We start from the raw sequence: 21,562 nt of genomic DNA on the forward strand, positions 1-21,562 counted from the left end.
TGTCATAAGAACTTTTGCAGCTTCTGCCTGGATGCCTTGGAATGCTCGCTCTGGGTGAAGCCAGCTACCACATAAGAAGTTCAGTTACCCTAAGGCCACCATACTGTAAGGAAGCTCAAGCTAGCCACGTGGCGAGAGAGAGGCCCAACCAGCTCCCCACTGTTCCAGACTCCCCATCGGATGTCAGATATTTAAAGATGATGACTTCACGGAGTTCCCTGGTGGTCTAGTTGTTAGGACTCAGCGCTTTCACTGCTGTGGCCCGGGTTCAATCCCTGGAGGGGGAACTGAGATCCTGCAAGCCTCGTGGCACAGCCAAATTTAAAAATATATATAAATATATAACAAAGATATATATACTTCAGCCACAGGCCACACCTGACTGCATCCTATGACCCAAAGTAAGAACAACTCAGCCGAACCTGTCAACCTCCAGAAATGTGAGAGATAATAGTATCAACAGATTGTTGCTTTAAGCCACTACGTTTTAGGGTGGTCTGTTATGTAGTTGACCAGAACATGGAGGAATATACTATACTAGCATATGAAAATTAGGCATAAGGATGGAGAATAGATTATCTGTGTTGAGTGTAGTATTGGGATAACTGTAGCTGGGCTATTTAAGGGCAGAGTTAGGAAAGGTCTCCTTTGTATACATGAGTTCACATGAACACTTTTAAGGTTTAGTTTTACATTTGCTCTGTGACATACCTGCTAAAACTTTTAGCTTCTCTTCCTAACTTTAATTTTAACTCCTTTTCTTTCATAATTTGCTCTCATAGCTTTATTTATAACTTAAAATCAAATAATATAACTACTTGTTTTATCCTTCCACACAAAATAAGTCTAAAGTAAAAATGTTAATATTAACACAGATAATAAGGCTACTGGATGACTAATAAGGTTTAACATTGCAGTGTTCGGCAGCTGTATTTGTACATATCCCATTACTGATTGCTACTCAGATATCAATCAGTTTGATTTTGATTTATTTTGTTATCTTTGTTTTGATTTATTGGGGTTGAAACATAAACAAAGCTTCCTGTTGTGTTGAGGTTTTGAGATTGTTGAAAGCCTTATCTTTACCATGCTACTGTTTCAAATACCAGAAATTATAATGTACTTCCTAAAGTATTAGTAGAAACAGAAACAGCTTTTAGTGGAGAAAGGAGAAAACATAACTTGTTTTAAGTTTATTTACATTTGCAGTCATTAACAAGTACCATTTTTTTCTATTTACTATCTCTTACCTGTATTTTGTGACTTTTTAAACTTCTCTAAAATCTGTTTCATGATTATTGACATCCAAATGAACAATACAGGTTTACATTTCACGTGGGTCAAAAGAAGCTTTTATCATAAAACAGTCTGATAACAAGAGAATTCTGATGGCTTTACACTGAATGGCTGGGAAATAGCCAAAAACAACTATCACCAGAGATAGGCAGTCTCACTCACCTGAGACTTTGTCTCAACCCTCTCATTTAGCAAATATGTACTGGTGGCAACACCTTCTCTTTTCAACAAAGGTATTATTTGCATATGATGCCCAATTAAACAAATGTACATTTAGGTGCAAGAGCATCTGCTCACAGTTCCCTTTTTTTGAGAGACAAAATTTTAAACACATCTGATAAAGGACTTGTATCAACAATATATAAAAAACTCTTATAACTCAACAATAAAACAACAAACATCCTGATTTAAAAATAGGCAAAAGGGCTTCCCTGGTGGCGCAGTGGTTGAGAGTCCACGTGCCGATGCGGGGGACACGGGTTCGTGCCCCGGTCCGGGAGGGTCCCACGTGCCACGGGGCGGCTGGGCCCGTGAGCTGTGGCCGCTGAGCCTGCGCGTCCGGAACCTGTGCTCCGCAACGGGAGAGGCCACAGCAGTGAGAGGCCCGCGTACCGCAAAAAAAAAAAAAAAAAAAAAAAGTGTTCAGGGACTTTCCTTTCCTCTCAGGACAGGAATTGTCTTTCACAATTCACAAATTGTGAATTGTGAAAAGACAAATTGTCTTTCCACAATTCACAAAAATTAAAATATTTTCCTTTCTTAAAGAGACTTAATTTTTTTGTTCCCTATTTCTCTCAAAAAGGGGCTTATATTACTCTGGGGTGTATAACATTCTATTTGTCTTTCTTGCCATGTGACTTCCCCACATGTCTTATGATTTTTGTCTGTGAGCTCTCTCCTATGGAGCCCTTTCCGTGAAGTCCCACGCCATCTGCCCTCCCCTGGGCAGATGGCCTCTGTCCAGGCTCTGTGGGATTTGTTGATTCCAAATCAATTTTCACCTTAGCTTTACAGGTTGTGGAAAAGGTATTGATAGAAGATTGGCGGGAGAGGAACTGAAAGGACCAACTGGAGAGACATCATGAGGGTAGGATCCACAGAGTTGATTGACTAACCCAGTGCCTGTCGCATAGTGAGTGCTGAATGAATATTTGTCAAATACATGAACGAGGGGATGAAGGGAGGAGGGAGGAAGGGGGAGGCAGAAGAAAGAAGGGAAGGCAGAGAATTCTGCTATAATGAGGTGCAGTAGGTCTTTTTAAATCTAGATGAATCCTCACTCCACTACCACCTCTTTCCATACCCTTGACTCGCTGAAGACACAGGGTAAATTTCCTGCAGAGTGACCTACAGTCCGGATTTGGCTAATTGCTTCCTCCTAGTGTCATTTTATTCCATCTCTGGCTGTACCTGAGTGCAAGAATCATGTTTCTCCATTACTTGCCTGTGAATATCCCACCCACCCTTCAGAACCCACCTCAAAAGCTGCTCCCCTCTTTATGAAGCCTCTTCTCATTGTTCCAGAATCAACCTTCCTCGTTTCTCTCTCTGTGTTCCCCAAACGCATACCTTATAATTCTCTTTAGCCTTTACTCCACTCTGCCTTGCACCGCATGGTTTTTCTGACCCGGCTGTGTCTTGGCAGCGGTCCCTGGATTGTCTCCTTCAGGAGCGTCCCTAAAACACCGTGTTACAAGACTTCAGATTTGCTTTCTTTAGTCATCAGACTGTTCTCCAAATGTATTGAGACAGAAAACTGGCTGGTGAAACTCGATTGCTAAATAGCAGCTTAAATTTAGGCCCCAATATTATGTTTGAAATGTAAGCGTGGGACTTTCAGCCATGTATTTTTATAGGATTAGTGGGCTATGGTGGCAGCACAGCCCAGGCCCTGAAAGCTGGCCTCTCTTGATACGGTCAGGACTCCATCACTGACTGCAGTAAACAGAGGGCCCTCTGACTTTCTCTGCAGGGTAGCCGAAGGCAATAGGATGTGCCCTGGGTGGTGTACTGGGTACCACCCGGAGACTCCAGGCTGTCAGAACTAGTCCTTCTTCCTTTTCTTTGACAACAAGCTTTGCTCTTCCCAGAAGGGCTGGAGATGGCATTGAAGCTTACTGGTGTTTTACCTGCACCTCGTGGGGCTGCGTAAAGATCCACTCTAATTTAGAGAAAAAAAGACCCTGCTTCCAATTCCATCCCCGGAACTAGAACGTCAGTCCTTATGCAACCCGTGTCCTAGATTGTCTGGACTGCAAGCTCACTGAGAGCAAGGGTCATGCTTTATATGTAACTCCCACCCCTATGTTCCAGCATTAAATAGTGAACAGAAATTAAGGAAAAGGCAGATTTCAAATAATCCTTACTTGGTGAATTATTTCATCAAAATAATTAAACACAGAGTTGATGCTTCAGTTGTTTTGTTTTGTTTTGTTTTTATTTATATACATCTTTATTGGAGTATAATTGCTTCACAATGCTGTGTTAGTTTCTGTCGTACAACGAAGTGAATGAGCCATATGCATATGTATATCCCCATATCCCCTCCGTCTTGAGCCTCCCTCCCACCCTCCCTATCCCATCCCTCTAGGTCATCACAAAGCACCGAGCTGATCTCCCTGTGCTATGCGGCTGCTTCCCACTAGCTATCTATTTTACATTCGGTAGTATATATATGTCCATGCTTCTCTCACTTCGCCCCAGCTTCCCCCTCCCCACCCCATGTCCTCAAGTCCATTCTCTATGTCTGCATCTCTATTCCTACCCTGCCACTGGGTTCATCAGTACCTTTTTTTTTCCCCTTAGATTCCATATATACGCGTTAGCATACGGTATTTGTTTTTCTCTTTCTGACTTACTTCCCTCTGTATGACAGACTCTAGGTCCATCCACTTCACTACAGATAACTCAGTTTTGTTTCTTTTTATGGCTGAGTAATATTCCATTGTATATATGTGCCACATCTTCTTTATCCATTCATCTGTCGATGGACACTTAGGTGATGCTTCAGTTTTAATGAAAAGTAATCTGGTGTAGCTCATAAACAAGGAGAATTAGCAAGGCCTTGACCAATTCTGGGTGGAGGATTGTAACCCATTCATTCAATAGCAGATGTACCTAGAAGGAGTGAACCCGTGGGTTCCTGCAATTTTTGCCTAAGATGTGATAAGAAATTAGCAATGTTTTCAAATCAAATGTAAAGTTACAAAATGAACAAAAATGAAAAATAAGACTAGATATTTCCCATAAATTCTCTTTTTTAATAAATGTATTTATTTATTTTTTATTTATTTATTTTTGGCTGTGTTGGGTCTTTGTTGCTGCGCGCGGGCTTTCTCTAGTTGCTGTAAGCAGGGGCTACTCTTCGTTGCCATGCCCTGGCTTCTCATTGCGGTGGCTTCTCTTTTTGCAGAGCACGGGCTCTAGAGCGCAGGCTCAGTAGTTGTGGTGCACGGGCTTAGTTGCTCCCTGGCATTTGTGATCTTCCTGGACCAGGGCTGGAACCCGTGTCCCTTGCATTGTCAGGAGGATTCTTAACCATTGCACCACCAGGGAAGTCCTTTCCATAAATTCTTTACATTCATGTAAAGTCGTCTTTCTATATACTTAATGCCCTTAATAACTAATGTAAATATTGCAGTCATTTCTTATATCTCATTGATTTAAAAGCTCGTTTTCCATTCAAATGCAATGTTTTGACTGGTTAAATAGTAGTTACCTGAATACACCTGTGAAAAGCCTAGAGTTACATACACATTCATTGACTACTTTTAGATTCACTAATTATTAACATTTGCCATATTTGCTTTTTCTCTCACATGCATGCACACGCACACACACACTAAATACATACATACATACATACACATTCCAGAAACATGGGTGAATAATATCACAGATATCTTCAATCTGCCAAATATTTTTAACGTAAAACAGTTTTCTCTATGATTCCAGACTCTATGGACATCCTTAGATACCAAAATCACTATAACTATAGTTTTGTTTTGCCTCAGCATTGAATTATTAATGTTGCTCACGTTCAGAATGCCATCCCTCAGCAAGGGGAATAAACTTCTGATGCTGGATGATAAGAAATAATGTTGATAATTATGCAGGAAATAACAAATCCGCTTCCCCTCTTTTTTTTTTTTTTCCCCAGCTTTGTTATTCTCTCCTTTCTAATAGCTGGCGTAGGTAACTGACTGACCTGACTTTGGGGAAGCACTGTTCCAGTTTGGAGCCGTTTCCCGGTGAATAACGGATCAGAGCTGGCAGAGTCCATCATTGATTCCAACCTTGTGCTGTAGAGGAGAAAACTGAAGCACAGATTCGTAAATTGATGTGCCCAAGGTCACCCAGCTAGTCCTTGTTTCCAACCAGAATTCACTTTGGATGTCCCGCACCATTGAGGACAATCCTTATCCTTGCCTCCCCCGCTGGCTGGGTTGCTTGACCGGGGGCTCTGCCACCCAGAAGATTTAGAAAACATTCTTTTCAGGATGTCACAACATCTTCCAGACGCTCCTTCCCAAGAAGACCGGCCGCCTGCTGCAGCAGACGCCACGCCTGTTGTCCTCGCTGCTCCGGGCACGGGGACAGGGGGTGGTACCCGGCAGCTGGGTGTAGCCCTGGGCTTTCCACAGTTCCAGCCCCGAACTTCACCTTCCTACGTTCTGCAGATGAGCAGACAAGGGTCAAGGCTTCCTCGTCCCCCCGTTCCATCGCTCCCTCCGGATCCAGGGGAGCCGTGCGGTTCTCCCTCTCTGGATGGTTCTCCCTCCGGATGGATCCCTTCTCGCCCCGCTCCTTCCCTCAGGTGGGCTGGGCGCACTCAGCTTTGGGGCAACCGGGACACTCTACAACCCCCAAAGCGGTAAAATCTAAAACAGCCCTAGGTTGCTAAACCGCTCCCCACCCTCCTTTTTGTTTTTTTTTTTAAACTCAAGCAGTTGAGTGTGTTTGTGTGTTCTGGAGTTATGCCTGCTACAGACAGCCACGACCGGGCTGGCAGAGGCCTTCTGCTCTGAGAGCAGCCTCCCTGCCTCCTGCCAGCCCCAGGCGCGGCTGCCCACGCGGCCTCGCTCCCAGCACGGAGGGACCTGGTGCCGCAGGACACCTTGACGTGAGATCAACTCACCACTCAGCGCCTCGCTTACAGAGGGAGCACGTCCGCCCGCAGAGCTGGCTGGGACTGTGATTTTTTTTAATTCTCTTTTTTAAAATTGAAGTAAAGTTGATTTACAACGTTGTGCTAATTTCTGCTGTACAGAAAAGTGACTCACTTATACACATATATATATTCTTTTTCAATATTCTTTTCCATTGTGGTTTATCCCCGGAGATTGGATATAGTTCCCTGGCTCTACAGTAGGACCTTGTGTAAATAGTTTATATCCACTAACCCCAAACTCCCCCAGTCCATCCCTCTCCCTCCCCAATGCCCCTTGGCAATCACAAGTCTGTTCTCTATGTCTGTGAGTCTGTTTCTGATTTGTAGATAGGTTCACTTGTGCCATATTTTAGATTCCACATATAAGTGATGTCATATGATATTTGTCTTTCTCTTTAATTAGGGCTGCCTTGTTTAGCAAATAAAAATACAGAACGCCCAGCTGAGTTTGCCTCTCAAGTAAAAAACAAATACTCTCTTCCTATGTAGGTGTGTCTCATGCAATATTTGGGACTTATTTTACTAAAATATTCTTCGTTGTTTAGCTGAAATTCAGATCCAACCGGGTGACCTGTGTTTTACCTGGCAACCCTAGTTTAACATTCAAATAAAAAGGAGCTGAAATATCTTCCACGCAAGGTCCTGAGAGAGTCTGCAACTCCAGCAAGGGTGTGAGACAGTGAACATTACGTTTGCTGCCTCCAAGGCAGTGATCAGATGTCTGGTATGTCCTGCATGAGGCATTTAAGCACACGCCACGCATGCCAGCAAAAGTGTCTCGTCAAAGCCTAGACAATGATTTACAAGCAGTAAAAATGGAAATTCACTCACACCCAAATCCAGGGAGCAGAAAACCTAGAACAAGTCCTGCTCGCTGTTGCCAAGGCTGGGGGGTGGGGGGAAACCGTGATAAAACCAAATAGATGCAAAAGCATTTCCTTGCACAGAAGCAAAGAGTTCCTTGTAGGGAGAGTGGGTTATGTAAAAGCTTGCAGTTTCCGTAGGAGAAGCTCCTAAGATCCTTCCGTTCGGTAAATCCTACCAACAGCGGTAGGTCACAGCGCGCACGTAACTCCACCAACTCCCCGACCTCATGGCTTCAAAATGTATCCGCTTTTACTTTGGCTGACTCAGCAGCCTGGGATGAATTACCTTCCGTTAACTCGGTGGCACATTTTTAAACCCCTAAGTATTTATGGCAGGCCGACTTTGGCTCGCTAACTTGTACACGAATCGGCACGGAAACGCGCTTGGATTTACCCCTCCATTCAGCGTAAAGCCTCTCGTGTGCAAAATGCAGTGAGGGCCACCGGGTGAGGATGGGGTGTGGCGTATGAGGGAGGATGAGGGCCGGGGCTGGACCCACAGCGACGCCGTCCTGCCCTCAGACCGCTTAGAATTCAGAGGGCAAGACTCAGGAAGACAAGCTTCCTTCACCAGCAGTACAAACGCCTGCCACGAGGGTGGGAGGGTGACGCATGAGGAAGGAGATGTGGGGATATATGTATATGTATAGCTGATTCACTTTGTTATAAAGCAGAAACTAACACACCATTGTAAAGCAATTATACTCCAGTAAAGACGTTAAAAAAAAAAAAAATCCGCCTGCCACTACAGGGGACACAGCTTTGAGCCCTGGTCTGGGAAGATCCCACATGCCGCAGAGCAACTAAGCCCCGTGCACCACAACTGCTGAGCCTGCGCTCTAGAGCCCACGAGCCACAACTACTGAAGCCCACGTGCCTGGAGCCCGTGCTGTGCAACAAGAGAAGCCACTGCAATGAGAAGCCCGCGCACCGCGACGAAGAGTAGCCCCCGCTCGCCGCAACTAGAGAAAAGCCCGCGCGCAGCAACGAAGACCCAACGCCACCAAAAATAAATAAATAAATTTATAAAAGAAAATAAAAATAAAGTAGCACATCCCACCCAAAGCATTCTTTATCACATTCATACCTCCTAAAATTACCTATAAAATTATTGTTTATTTAAATACTTCCTTGTGTTATTGCCTGTCTTCCCAGTAAGAGCAAAAATTGGATTTGTTTTGGTCACTAGAGCATTCCCTGGGCTGGGGACAGTGCCTGGCACAGCGTAAGTGTTCTACAAACATTGTTTTTTTAATTGGGGTATGGTTGTTTTACAGTGTTGTGTTAGTTTCTACTGTACAGCGAAGTGAACTAGGGTACCTTATGTTATACAGCAGGTTCTCATTAGTTATCTATTTTATACATATTAGTTAGTGTATATATCAATCCCAATCTCCCAATTCATCCCACCTCCCCTTTCCCCCCTTGGTGTCTCAATAAACATTTCTGATTGAACAAATAAATTTCAACTGAAGCCAGAAAAAGTGATTTTTGACATACTTCTATGAGAAAGGACACACATGTTAGTGATGGGAAGGAGGTCTTAGAATGTTCACTTTGCAGAAATCACTAAAGAAGAATGCAATCTCCTCTAATAATAACTTTTTGTGATCTCTTGGGAAGCATCCTCATGTTCTAAAAATTTTTGTAATTAGATGAACGTTAACTATTCCTGACTTTCAGTCTTTCTCTTTGCTTAAAACGTTTTCATAAAATTTCAATAGATAGAGTGACCAAGTACTATCTCTCTGACAATTTTCACCATTGGAAGAGGGCTACTTGGACCCAACTCTTCTATGCTTTGGTAAAGGGAAAGCCACTTGTGAGTGTATTTTAAAAGGGCTTGGTAAAGATTCCTGGGATTTCTAGGTCCCCGGTGGTATCTACCCTCGTCTCCTGAGTCTGACATACCTTCCTCGTCCCCTTTCAGTGCTTTAACCAAAGCCCTGAACTTGCCCTGGCTTCCCACCCATACTGGGCCCCCACCTTGATTTCGACATGACCCATGTGCTTAAATGCAGTCATGCCCCAGTAGGAGTCTTTTATTATAAATCTCCATCATTCCCATCAGGGAGGATGTGTTGAATTCCTCCTCAAGGGCCAGGAGCAGGTTTCTATAATCCTCCATGGGTCTCAGCACCTCAGTCTACAAACCCAGGACAGTGAGGACAGCCAGCAACCCAGGGCCTCCCTGCATCTAACTGTGAGATTTTTCATCTGTCTTCTCACTTTGAAAAATCTTTTCAAGGAAGTATGTACAACCCTGGCATAAAAAATTATCTTAAAAACTTTAAAAGTAAGGATAGCTAACAATTCAGCCTCCTCCCACTGCTCTGTTGGAGATTTTATGAAATCACAAATCAGTTTACCTGGAGCCAGGAAGCCAATAAGTAGCTGACTGTTTCTAGAAACACTGAGCCACTTGGCTCTGATTCAAGTTGCCTGAAATGAGAAAAGAGGTAAATGCTCCAAATCAGTACCTCCCCCCCAAATCCTTCACTGGAGCTCACCAGGTGCTCACAGAAAGGCTGCGGACAGGACGGTGACGACGGTTTGGGTCACGGCCAGGAACACTGAGTTTAGGGAGTCACCTCCTTCAGAGCAAGCCTGCTCTTTGTCTTCGAGGAGGCGTCGCCTCATTCCTTGAGCTGCTCCCTGCAGACACAACCCTGAGAAGTGCCCTGGGAAGGGGGCTGAGAGCTTGCATTCCTGGTACACGCAGTAGGAACTTGCAGGCACCCACATGGCCGAGCACCTCTCCCGACAAGGTCAAGAACCAGTCTCAGAGGACCCGGCCCAGAGAGTTCTTCCGTTGAATAGGGAAGATCGCTTTCCTGCCCACCAGGCCTGGGCCACGGGCTTACTGTTTGAACAGGAGGATGTGAAATAGTGGAAATGAAAGGTCAGAACCTGCCCCTCTAGCCTTGAAGGATTGTAGGAGGGGATAAGAGACGAAGAAGGAGGAGAAAAGAGAGGTGAGGAGGGAGGGATTTGGGTTACACGAGACCAGGGGATGCTGAGGGCATCAGGTAGGATTCTGGGAGGGGGTTGCCTCAGACACTACCCCCTCCCACCGACCTGGGGCCACCAGAGCCAAACTGCCTCAGCCAGGCCAGGAGGAGGGAGCTGGAAGGTAGCTTTCCAGAGCTGCTCTCTGTACCACTGTGCTGGGGCTCAGACCATGCAATCCCGCAACGACCCAGAAGGGGGTGCACTGGACCTAACTTACGTGCCTCCCCGGACTGCTTTGGCCACGTGCTCCTGGGCCCAGCCATGGGGCTGCTGCCAGCTGTGCTGGACCCTTTCCACCCTCTGCCAAAAGCTAGCAGCACATCCCCACCTGTATGCTTTAGTGTCTTCATCCATGGAACAGGGATAAGAATAGCACCTACCCCATAGGCTGACATAACCACTTTGTGCCTTGGTTTCCTCATCTGCAAAATGAAGATAATAATATTATCTATTTCAAATGACCGATGTAAGAATTAAATGATTCAACATTTATAAAGCGTTTCAACCATGCCTGGCACTAATAAGGACCAAGCAAATGTTTATTGTTACTGTTATTCTACTTGCGAGTTAGATTTGCTTCATCAAAGTTTCTGTGTGAAACTTAGGAAAGTTTCATTTCACTTAGGAAATGAAAATATTTGTGTCACAGAATCATAGCCTTTTAGAGCTGGAATGAATTTTTTAAAATTAGTCAAGCCCAACACTTTTGTGTTTCAAATGACAAAAGTCAGCTCAGAGTAGCACAGCCAAGGTCGGCCAGCCCTTAACACAGGGCTGGGACCAGAATGAAGTTCAGAAGTTCAGAGTTCTCTCCCACATGCCACACCGCATCCGTGCTTATCAAACAAAGCACCATGTGCCAGGGACCCTGAGCAAGCCGGAGCCTTTACTGCAACAATCAAGCTTGGGTCCAGAAAGCAACACAGAAGCATAGAGGAAGAATTTGGAAGTCACCCCCAACACCACCACCATCCCACTGTCTTTGGCTTGAGATACCTCTAGAAACCTGATCGCCTAATCCCAGAACCTCTGGAGCTATTGCCGAGTCCCCCTCTGGGCTGCCCCAACCACCGTAGCTTTCAGTGGAATTCTAGGGATTAAACAGGAAAGTTCTTCCGGTTCTTCCCAAATGAGCTGTGTTTATGCTACCTCTTAATTCTCCCTAAGAAGTCTCTTGCCCTGAGGAGAGTTTATGTAACTTTCTGCTAAGGTCAAAGCACTGTTTTCTTTCAGCAGCTGGATACTAATTGGTCATTGATCTTTGAACTATGCTTTTTCAGACTGCTGGGCTGAGAAAAATGAATAACATTTGTCTTTTGGAGTGCTTTCTGCAAAAATCTCTCTCACCCATCCTTTCCTCTCCTTTGTCCCAAACCCCCATTCCAGGTGGACACTTTTTACACTCTGGGTGATATATCACAATGTGCTCTGGTGCACTGGTGAGGAGGACAGCTCTGGGGTGAGATCTCGGTTTGAGCCCTGGCTCTGCTGTTAGTGCCCAGGGAACTGCTTTGGGGGAAGTGGCCTAACTCCTCTAAGCAGACGTGCTAGTGCTGGCTCCAGTGGCGAAGGGGAGCAAATTTTGTGCCTCTCTTCCCAACTGGGAGCTCACCACCACCCCTAGTGTGGGAGGATTCTCAGGTTTAAACTGTGATGGTCAAGCTTCTCCGATGGAAGGTGCTGCCTGCCACTCAGTCTTCACGGATGCTCTCCAGGCCTTTTGCTGCTATTTCTATTTCCTGTTTGGCTTTCAGCTTCCCTCGTCTGTCAGTATCATCCCCTCCGGATGGAAGAAGAGAAAGCAGGTTACACTGAGATGTGCCCATGAGATGCCAAAAAGCTATTGAGCCTGACTGTGTACGAAAGCTAACTTTTCCCTGAACTAACCAGCCATTTATCTAGTTTGCTGGCTTCAGAAAATCTGCTTTGTGATTTGCTCTGAGCTCTAGCAGAGTGGTGGAAGGAAGATAAACCATTAACTGTCCTTACTTTTATTAGGGTTTGCAAGGTTAATTATGTATGCCAAGGCTCTGCACACTCCCTTGAAAAGAGGGAAGGGAGAGGTGTTTGGCCACTTATTCTTTCCAACTTAACCTTTCTGCCCACATCCTTACCACAGCTTACCTAGCTCTTCCATGATTTTCCAGTTGGCCAGCTGCTCACCATCCCCCCTCCCTGACTCCCCACTAAGCCCATACACCTGATCTAAGCCACTTTGTTTTCCTTAGCTAACTCATTCCAGATACAAACAAATCTCCTCCCTCCTCAGTTCAGTGCAGCAGAGTTTCGTAATTTTTTGAAAGACCTTTATTAAGAACCTAATGGACAAGCTAGTATTGAACTGGTATTCACCAGTGTGATCCTACAGGTTATAAAGACACTGAAATATTGCAAATGACATTACCTTATATATAGAAATCCCTAAAGACTCCACTAAAAAACTATTAGAAGTGATAAACAAATTCAGCAGAATTGCAGGATTCAAAATCAACATACAAAAAGCAGTAGCATTTGTATACACTAACAGCAAACTATCTGAGAAATAACCTTTTAAAAAATCCCATCTACAATAGCGTCAAAACCAAAAAATATTCAGAAATAAATTTAACCGAGGAGATGAAATATCTGTATACCGAAAACTATAAAATATTGATGAAAGAAATTGAAGAAGACACAGGTAAATGGAAATATATCTCATGTTCATGGATTGGAAGAATTAATATTATTATTTTTTTTATTTTTATTTTTTTGTGGTATGCGGGCCTCTCACTGTTGTGGCCTCTCCCGTTGCGGGATTCAGAGAAGAAAAAGAAATAAAAAGAATACAAATTGGAAAAGAAGAAGTAAAACTGTCACTGTTTGCAGATGACATGATACTATACATAGAGATGCCACCAGAAAACTACTAGAGCTAATCAATGAATTTGGTAAAGTTGTAGGATAAAAAATTAATGCACAGAAATCTCTTGCAATCCTATATACTAATGATGAAAAATCTGAAAGAGAAATTAAGGAAACACTCCCATTTACCACTGCAACAAAAAGAATAAAATACCTAGGAATAAACCTACCTAGGGAGACAAAAGACCTGTATGCAGAAAACTATAAGACACTGATGAAAGAAATTAAAGACGATACAAACAGATGGAGAGATATACCATGTTCTTGGATTGGAAGAATCAATATTGTGAAAATGACTATACTACCCAAAGCAATCTACAGATTCAATGCAATCCCTATCAAATTACCAATGGCATTTTTTACAGAACTAGAACAAAAAGTCTTAAAATTTGTATGGAGACACAAAAGACTCCAAATACCCAAAGTGGTCTTATGGGAACAAAACAGAGCTGGAGGAATCAGACTCCCTGACTTCAGACTATACTACAAATCTCAGTAACCAAGACTATATGGTACTGGCACAAAAACAGAAATACAGATCAATGGAACAGGATAGAAAGCCCAGAGATAAACCCACGCACCTGTGGTCAACTAATCTATGGCAAAGGAGGCAAGGATATACAATGGAGAAAAGACAGTCTCTTCAATAAGTGGTGCTGGGAAAACTGGACAGCTACATGTAAAGGAATGAAATTAGAACACTCCGTAACACTACACACAAAAATAAACTCAAAATGGATTAGAGAACTAAATGTAAGACTGGACACTATAAAACTCTTAGAGGAAAACATAGGAAGACACTCTTTGACATAAATCACAGCAAGATCTTTTTTGATCCACCTCCTAGAGTAGTGGAAATAAAACCAAAAATAAACAAATGGGACCTAATGAAACTTAAAAGCTTTTGCACAGCAAAGGAAACTACAAACAAGACGAAAAGACAACCCTCAGAATGGGAGAAAATATTTGCAAATGAATGAACGGACAAAGGATTAATCTCCAAAATATATAAACAGCTCATGCAGCTCAGTATCAAAAAAACATACAACCCAATCAAAAAATGGGCAGAAGACCTAAGTAGACATTTCTCCAAAGAAGACATACAGATGGCCAAGAAGCACATGAAAAGCTGCTCAACATCACTAATTATTAGAGAAATGCAAATCAAAACTACAATGAGGTATCACCTCACACCAGTTAGAATGGGCATCATCAGAAAATCTACAAACAACAAATGTTGGAGGGGGTGTGGAGAAGAGGGAACCCTCTTGCACTGTTGGTGGGAATGTAAATTGATACAGCCACTGTGGAGAACGGTATGGAGGTTCCTTAAAAAACTAAAAATAGAACTACCATATGACCCAGCAATCCCACTACTGGGCATATACCCAGAGAAAACCATAATTCCAAAAGATACTGCACCCCAGTGTTCATTGCAGCACTATTTACAATAGCCAGGACATGGAAGCAACCTAAATGCCCATCGACAGATGAATGGATAAAGAAGATGTGGTACATATATATAATGGAATTTTACTCGGCCATAAAAAGGAACGAAATTGGGTCATTTGTAGAGACGTGGATGGATCTAGAGACTGTCATACAGAGTGAAGTAAGTCAGGAAGAGAAAAACAAATATTGTATATTAATGCATATATATGGAACCTAGAACAATGGTACAGATGAACTGGTTTGCAGGGCAGTAATTGAGACACAGATGTAGAGAGCAAACGTATGGACACCAAGGGGGGAAAGTGGCATGGGGTGTGGTGGTGGGATGAATTGGGAGACTGGGGTTGACATGTATACACTAATATGTATAAAATGGATAACTAATAAGAAACTGCTATATAAAAAAATAAATTAAATTAAATTTAGAAAAAAATTCCAAAGGCATTTTTCACTGAAATAGAAAAGACAATCTTAAAATTTATATGGAACCATGAAAGACCCCAAATAGTCAAATCAATCTTAAACAAAAAGATCAAAACTGGAGGCACCACACTTTCTGATTTCAAAATATTCCACAAAGCTATAGTAATCAAAACAGTGTGGTAATGGCATAACAACAGATAAATAGACCAGTGGAACAGAATAGAGACTCTAGAAATAAATCCACACATTTTCAGGCAATTGATCTTTGGAAAAGGTCCAAGAACACACAATAGGAAAGGAATAATCTCTTCAATACACGGTGTTGAGAAAACTGGATAGCCACATACAGAAGAATGAAACTAGACCCTTGTCCCATACCATATAAAAAAATTAACTTAAAATGGATTAAAGACATAAATATAAGACCTGAAACTGTAAAACTATTAGAAGAAAACATAGGGGAGAAGCTTCTTGACCTTGGTCTGGACAATTATTTTTTGGATATGACCCCAAAAATCACAGGCAACAAAAACAAAAATAGACAAATGGGATTGAATCAAGCTAAAAAGCTTTTGCATAGCAAAGAAATCAACAGAGTAAATAGACAATCTATGGAACAGGAAAAAATATTTGCAAACTGTACCTCGGGCAAGGAGCTAATATTCAAAATATACAAGGAATCCAAACAACTCAATAGCAAGAAAACAAATAACTCTACTAAAAAATAGGCAAAGGACCTAAAACGTCATAAAGAAGACATATATGAAAAACTACAACATCACTTATCATTAGAAAAATACAAACCAAAACCACAATAAGGTGTCACCTCCATGTGTTAGAATGGCTATTATCCAAAGACAAGTTTTGGGTATAGAGAAAAGGAACACTTACACACTGTTGATAGGAAAGTAAATTGGTACAGCCATTATGGAAAACAGTATGGAGGTTCCTCAAAAAGTTAAAAATTTAACTATCTGTTGTCGACAGAAAAAAAATGCACAACATGAGAGTTATGAGTTAAGTTTATTTGGGGCAAAATGAGAACTATAGCCCAGTAGACAGCATCTCGGATAGCTCTGAGAAACTGCTCCAAAGAGGTAGGGGAGAGGTCAGTATTATATACGATTTTAGTGAAGGGGGTTATATGCAATCAGGCACACATGTTGGCAGAGGCTTGCTAGTAGTCACGAGGAGCAGAGGTCACCACTAATGATTTTAGTGCTTTTCCAGATATGAGGAGATGCAAGAGTTGGGCTCATAAAATCATCTCCTGAAAATATCTATCTGAAGGACTGTTCTGCCAGGTTTTCCCAGAGCAGAGTGCCTCATTCCTGATCTCCACCCTGGCCTCCTTTCAGAGTGCATTGAAGGTCAGCTGTACAGCAGTTTGTGACTTAATCCTTGTAGAAGCAGATGCAAATGCCTATTTTTAGTTGGCACTATGAGCCAGAAATCCCACTTCTGGGTATATATCCAAAGGAAATGAAATCAGGATCTTGAAGAGATATCTGCATTCCCATGTTCATGGCAGCATTATTCACAATAGCCAAGATATGGCATTAACAAAGTGTCCATGATGGATGAATAAATAAAGCAAATGTAGTGTATATATACAATGGAATATTATTCAGCCTTAAAAAAAATGAAGGAAATCCTGTCATTTGTGATAACATGGATGAACCTAGAGGACATTATGCTAAGGGAAATACGCAAGGCACAGAAAGACAAATGCTGCATGATCTCACCTATATGTGGAATCTAAAAAAGTCATACTCACTAGCAGAGAGTACTGAGTATGGTGGTTGCCAGGGAGTGGGGTGGGGAAGGAAAAATGAGGTGATGTTGGTAAAATGGTACCAGTTATGCAGGATAAGTAAATTGTGGAGATCTAATGTATAGCATGGTGACTATAGGTAACAATATCATATACTTGAAATTTGGTCAGGCAAAATGTTCTCATCACACACACACACACACACACACACACACACACACAAATGGTAACTATGTGAAGTGATGGATATGTTGAGTTGATCATGGTTATCATTTCACAATGTATCCATATATCAAAACATCACACTGTATACTGTAAATACTAGTAATTTTTATTTGTCAATTTTACCTTAATAAAGCTGGGGGGGGGGGCACGTGTAAGATATTGAAACACTGGTATTCATTCAGCAGTTTCCCCAAGCCTCCTGAAACCCTCCAGCAAAGGCAGAGCACCCGGTAAAGCAGCAGGGGGCGCTCCAGATCCCTGCCCCAACACTCAGCCAGCATCCATTCAATGGTTGTCCTTAAAATAGTTGACTGTTACCACATGCTGAGGGAAATAAATAAGATTACACATTCCAGAGTCAGATTCCTCAACTGAAATTGAGTGGCCAGAGACTGGCAGACTTCCACTGCCTGGGGGACATAGCCAGGCTCCTCCCACAGAGCTGCCCTGTCCCAGGTAAACTCCCTTGTTGGCTGAGGCAAGGGACATTTCACTGCTCCTTCTCTGTTTCTAGCATAGAACCTTGGCTCCCTCCTAGAAGCATGGGGCCTCTTGGCCCAATGATTCCCAAACAGCCACTGAAGATCAGTGCCCAACTGTGATGAAGTTTTACCAGCCTGCTGAGATATGAGTGATGCAAGAGATACACTCACATAGGGTGGGTTTTGTTCTGTTTTGAAGAGGAGAATGATGGTTTCATTTATTTTATTTTACTTTTTATTTTTAATTGTGATATAAAACATAAAATTTTCCATCTTAACACTTTTAAGTGTGCAGTTCAATAGTGTTAAACATATTCACATTATTGTGCAACACATCTCCAGAATTTTTCCTCGTGCAAAACTGAAACTCTGTTCCTGTTACACAGTAACTCCCATATCCTCCTCTCCCCAGCCCCTGGCAACCACCATTCTACTTTCTGTCTCTGAGTTTGACTACTCTAGGTCCCTAATATAAGTGGAATCATACAGTATTTGTCTTTTTGTGATTGGCTTATTTTACTTAGCATAATATTCTCAAGTTTCATTTATGTTGTAGCATGTGTCAGAATTTCATTCTCTTTTAATATATTATTTGGTATCTATATACCACATTTTGTTCATCTGTTTACCTGTCAATGGACAATTTGGTTGCTTCCACCTTTTGGCTATTGTGAATAGTGCTGCTATGAACATGGGTGTACAAATCTCTTCAAGACCTTGCTTTCAATTCTTATGGGTATTTACCCAGAAGTAGAATAGTTGGATCATATGAAAATTTTAATTTTTTGAGGAACCACTGTATTGTTTTCTATAGCAGCGGCATCATTTTACATTGCCACCAACAGGGAACATGGGTTACAATATCTCCACATTCCCACCAACGCTTGTTATTTTCTTTTCAAGAATGGGTGTGATCATGCAGGGTGTGAAGAGATAAATCTCTTTCATCATCCTTTATTTTAGGATTGTGTCTTCTTTTACTTTTTTAAAGGTTAAAATCACCTTTCTTTCATCAAATGTGGCAATCATAGATGGTATTTCTTTTAATATCCTTATGTGGAAAAATTAAAAGTTGACATTGCTATGTCAATCCCTGCCATTAAAAGAAAAATTTCAGGTCATAAAATCCAAGTCTAGAAACTGTTGGGCAGGAAACAGCAATAAATGCACTAATACTTGCTTAGGGTAAGAAGAAGATGGGTTTAAAATACAAAAAGAAAATCCATGGATTCTAGCATAGATGCAATAGAGACAGAATAACACCTCCTAGCTGGAAACCAGTCTTACTCACTCTAATCCAGAAGGGGTAGCAGGTCGAATCTGAGTACGCCCTGCCTCCCCTACCCCACTTCCGGGGAGGCTGTGAGTTGAGAATGGATGCAACAGAAACAGGATGATCTGTCCAACCGGCCACTGCTGCTGTTCCTCTTTATTTCATATTCCTCTGTAGTTTCTTTCCCATTTAAATAACTTATGGAAAACTGCACTCTCTATGCGGCTAGTAACTACACTGGAATTTGTTTCAGATCACAAAACTGCACATAACAGGTGCATTTAGAAATGCTGTGCTGCACAGAGCCACCTCGTACATAGCAAAAAGCCTAGAAAAAGTAAACTAATGCACACTGTTCATCTTTTCAAGATCTCAGATATTATCCTACTGTAGACCTAAACCATTTAAATCTGTACCTTGTCATAATTCTTAGCACCAAAGAGAGACAGAAAGAGAGATGATTGATTGCGTACGGCAGAATTTACAAGGGATAATATCTTACCATCTCTCCAAATGTCTGACCCAGCTAATATAAATGAGATGAAGCCTGATATTAGTGGCTGGTTTTTTAACCAATAAGAACATGTAGGGATGAATTGGTGTGTCCTTTTAAATGTCGTTATCCTGAAAGCTATAAACTTATTTTAATGATTTTTGAAACACATTCTTCTGAATGATTCCCCTGGCAGTAAGTCGCCATGCACTAGGAATGCAAGTGATTTCTGGAAATAACTGAAAGTGGTTCAGAGCCACATCTGGAGAAGATGATTGGACTCACGCAGGGAAGTGCTAGTTTCATCAAAAAAGGAGATATGGTTACAAAATAACATAGCTGGTTTATAAACCTTTCTGAAGGCAATTCCAAAAGAAGAATTCCGGAAATGTGTTGAGCAATGAAAGCACTGTTGGTAAGAGTGTGTAGGTGCCTGACTTGACTGCTCTGAAGAGAAACACACAAGTTTAAACACTGCTATGAATATCTGAGGGAAAAACCCGAAAACTTTGCTTTCCAAGGATACTGCCTAACTTACACTCATGGAAGGCCAAACACATGTGGCGACCCACAGGCCATATCTTGGCCCACACTTCGGTCTTCTTTGGCTTGCAGAGTATTTTTCTTTTTAACTCTGACTATTTAAATTGGGAGATTTAAAATGTTTTATTTTTAATTAAAAATTTTTTTTATTTTATATTGGAGTATAGTTGATTCACAACGTTGTGTTAGTTTCAGGTGTACAGCAGAGTAATTCAGTTGTACACATACATGTATCTATTCTTTTTCAGATTCTTTTCCCATGTAGGTTTTTACAGAATACTGAGTGGAGTTCCCTGTGCTATACAGTAGGTCCTCGTTGATGATCTATTTTATATATAATAGTGTGTATCTGTTAATCCCAAACTCCTAATTTATCCATCCCCACCTTTCCCCTTTGGTAACCGTAAGTTTGTTTTCTAAGTGTGTGAGTCTGCCTCTATTCTGTAAATAAGTTCATTTTTAAATATCTGTATCATTTTGGGAATTTTTTTAAAATCTCCATTTCCAAATAATCATGCAAAATCAGCAGAACTGTGTTATCATTACCGGGCATGTCCTGGAGCCCAACTTCTCGAGTCTGAAGCCCAGCTCGGCAACTCTTCTACTTGTTTGGCCTTCAGATTACTTCACCTCTCTGTGCCTCAGGACTCAAAGCAACTCAAGTTATCACCCCCATCCGAAAAATAGGGATATAGTGATAGTAGCTCCTGCATAGGGTTATTGTGAGCTTAAAATGAGAATGAGGTGGATAGACCTAAAGTCTGTCATACAGAGTGAAGTAAGTCAGAAAGAGAAAGACAAATACCGTATACTAACACCTATATATGGAATTTAAGAAAAAAACAATGTCATGAAGAACCTAGGGGTAAGACAGAAATAAAGACACAGACCTACTAGAGAATGGACCTGAGGATATGGGGAGGGGGAAGGGTAAGCTGTGACAAAGTGAGAGAGTGGCATGGACATATATACACTACCAAACGTAAGGTAGATAGCTAGTGGGAAGCAGCCGCATAGCACAGGGAGATCAGCTCGGTGCTCTGTGACCACCTAGAGGGGTGGGATAGGGAGGGTGGGAGGGAGGGAGATGCAAGAGGGAGGAGATATGGGGATATATGTATATGTATAACTGATTCACTTTGTTATAAAGCAGAAATTAACACACCATTGTAAAGTAATTATACTCTAATAAAGAAGTAAAAAAAAAAAAATGAGATCATCTATTTGCCTCAGTAAATGTAAGCTATTACCTGGGAACACCACACCCTCTTTTCTGTGGGAGTCGAGGAGTGGCTGCCTGTTCATACGGGCCAAACATACTCCAGTTCACACAGTTCCCATTGGGTCCTCTTCACCCCTTTCATTACCTGCCTGGCCCCTGTGGGCACCTGCAGTCTGCAACCTCTGCCTTAGAACCACGGATCTGGCCAAACAGCCACATTTCAAGATAAGAAAGAATGACCTCCCAGTCACGAAGTTAGTGAACAGCAGTGCTGGCCAGCTGTCTGCCCATCCAGGGCCACTTCTGATGTTCCTTAGACCTATAATCTTGGCTCTCACCTAGTACTCCCGTGAATTATAGCAGGGCCACAAAATCACTCAAAAGCCACGCAGACTTGGAGAGTAAATGCGCTTTCTTTCTTTCGTCTGTA

Source organism: Orcinus orca, chromosome 4 (assembly GCF_937001465.1).
Source record: "Orcinus orca chromosome 4, mOrcOrc1.1, whole genome shotgun sequence".
NCBI classification, from domain to species: Eukaryota; Metazoa; Chordata; class Mammalia; order Artiodactyla; family Delphinidae; genus Orcinus; species Orcinus orca.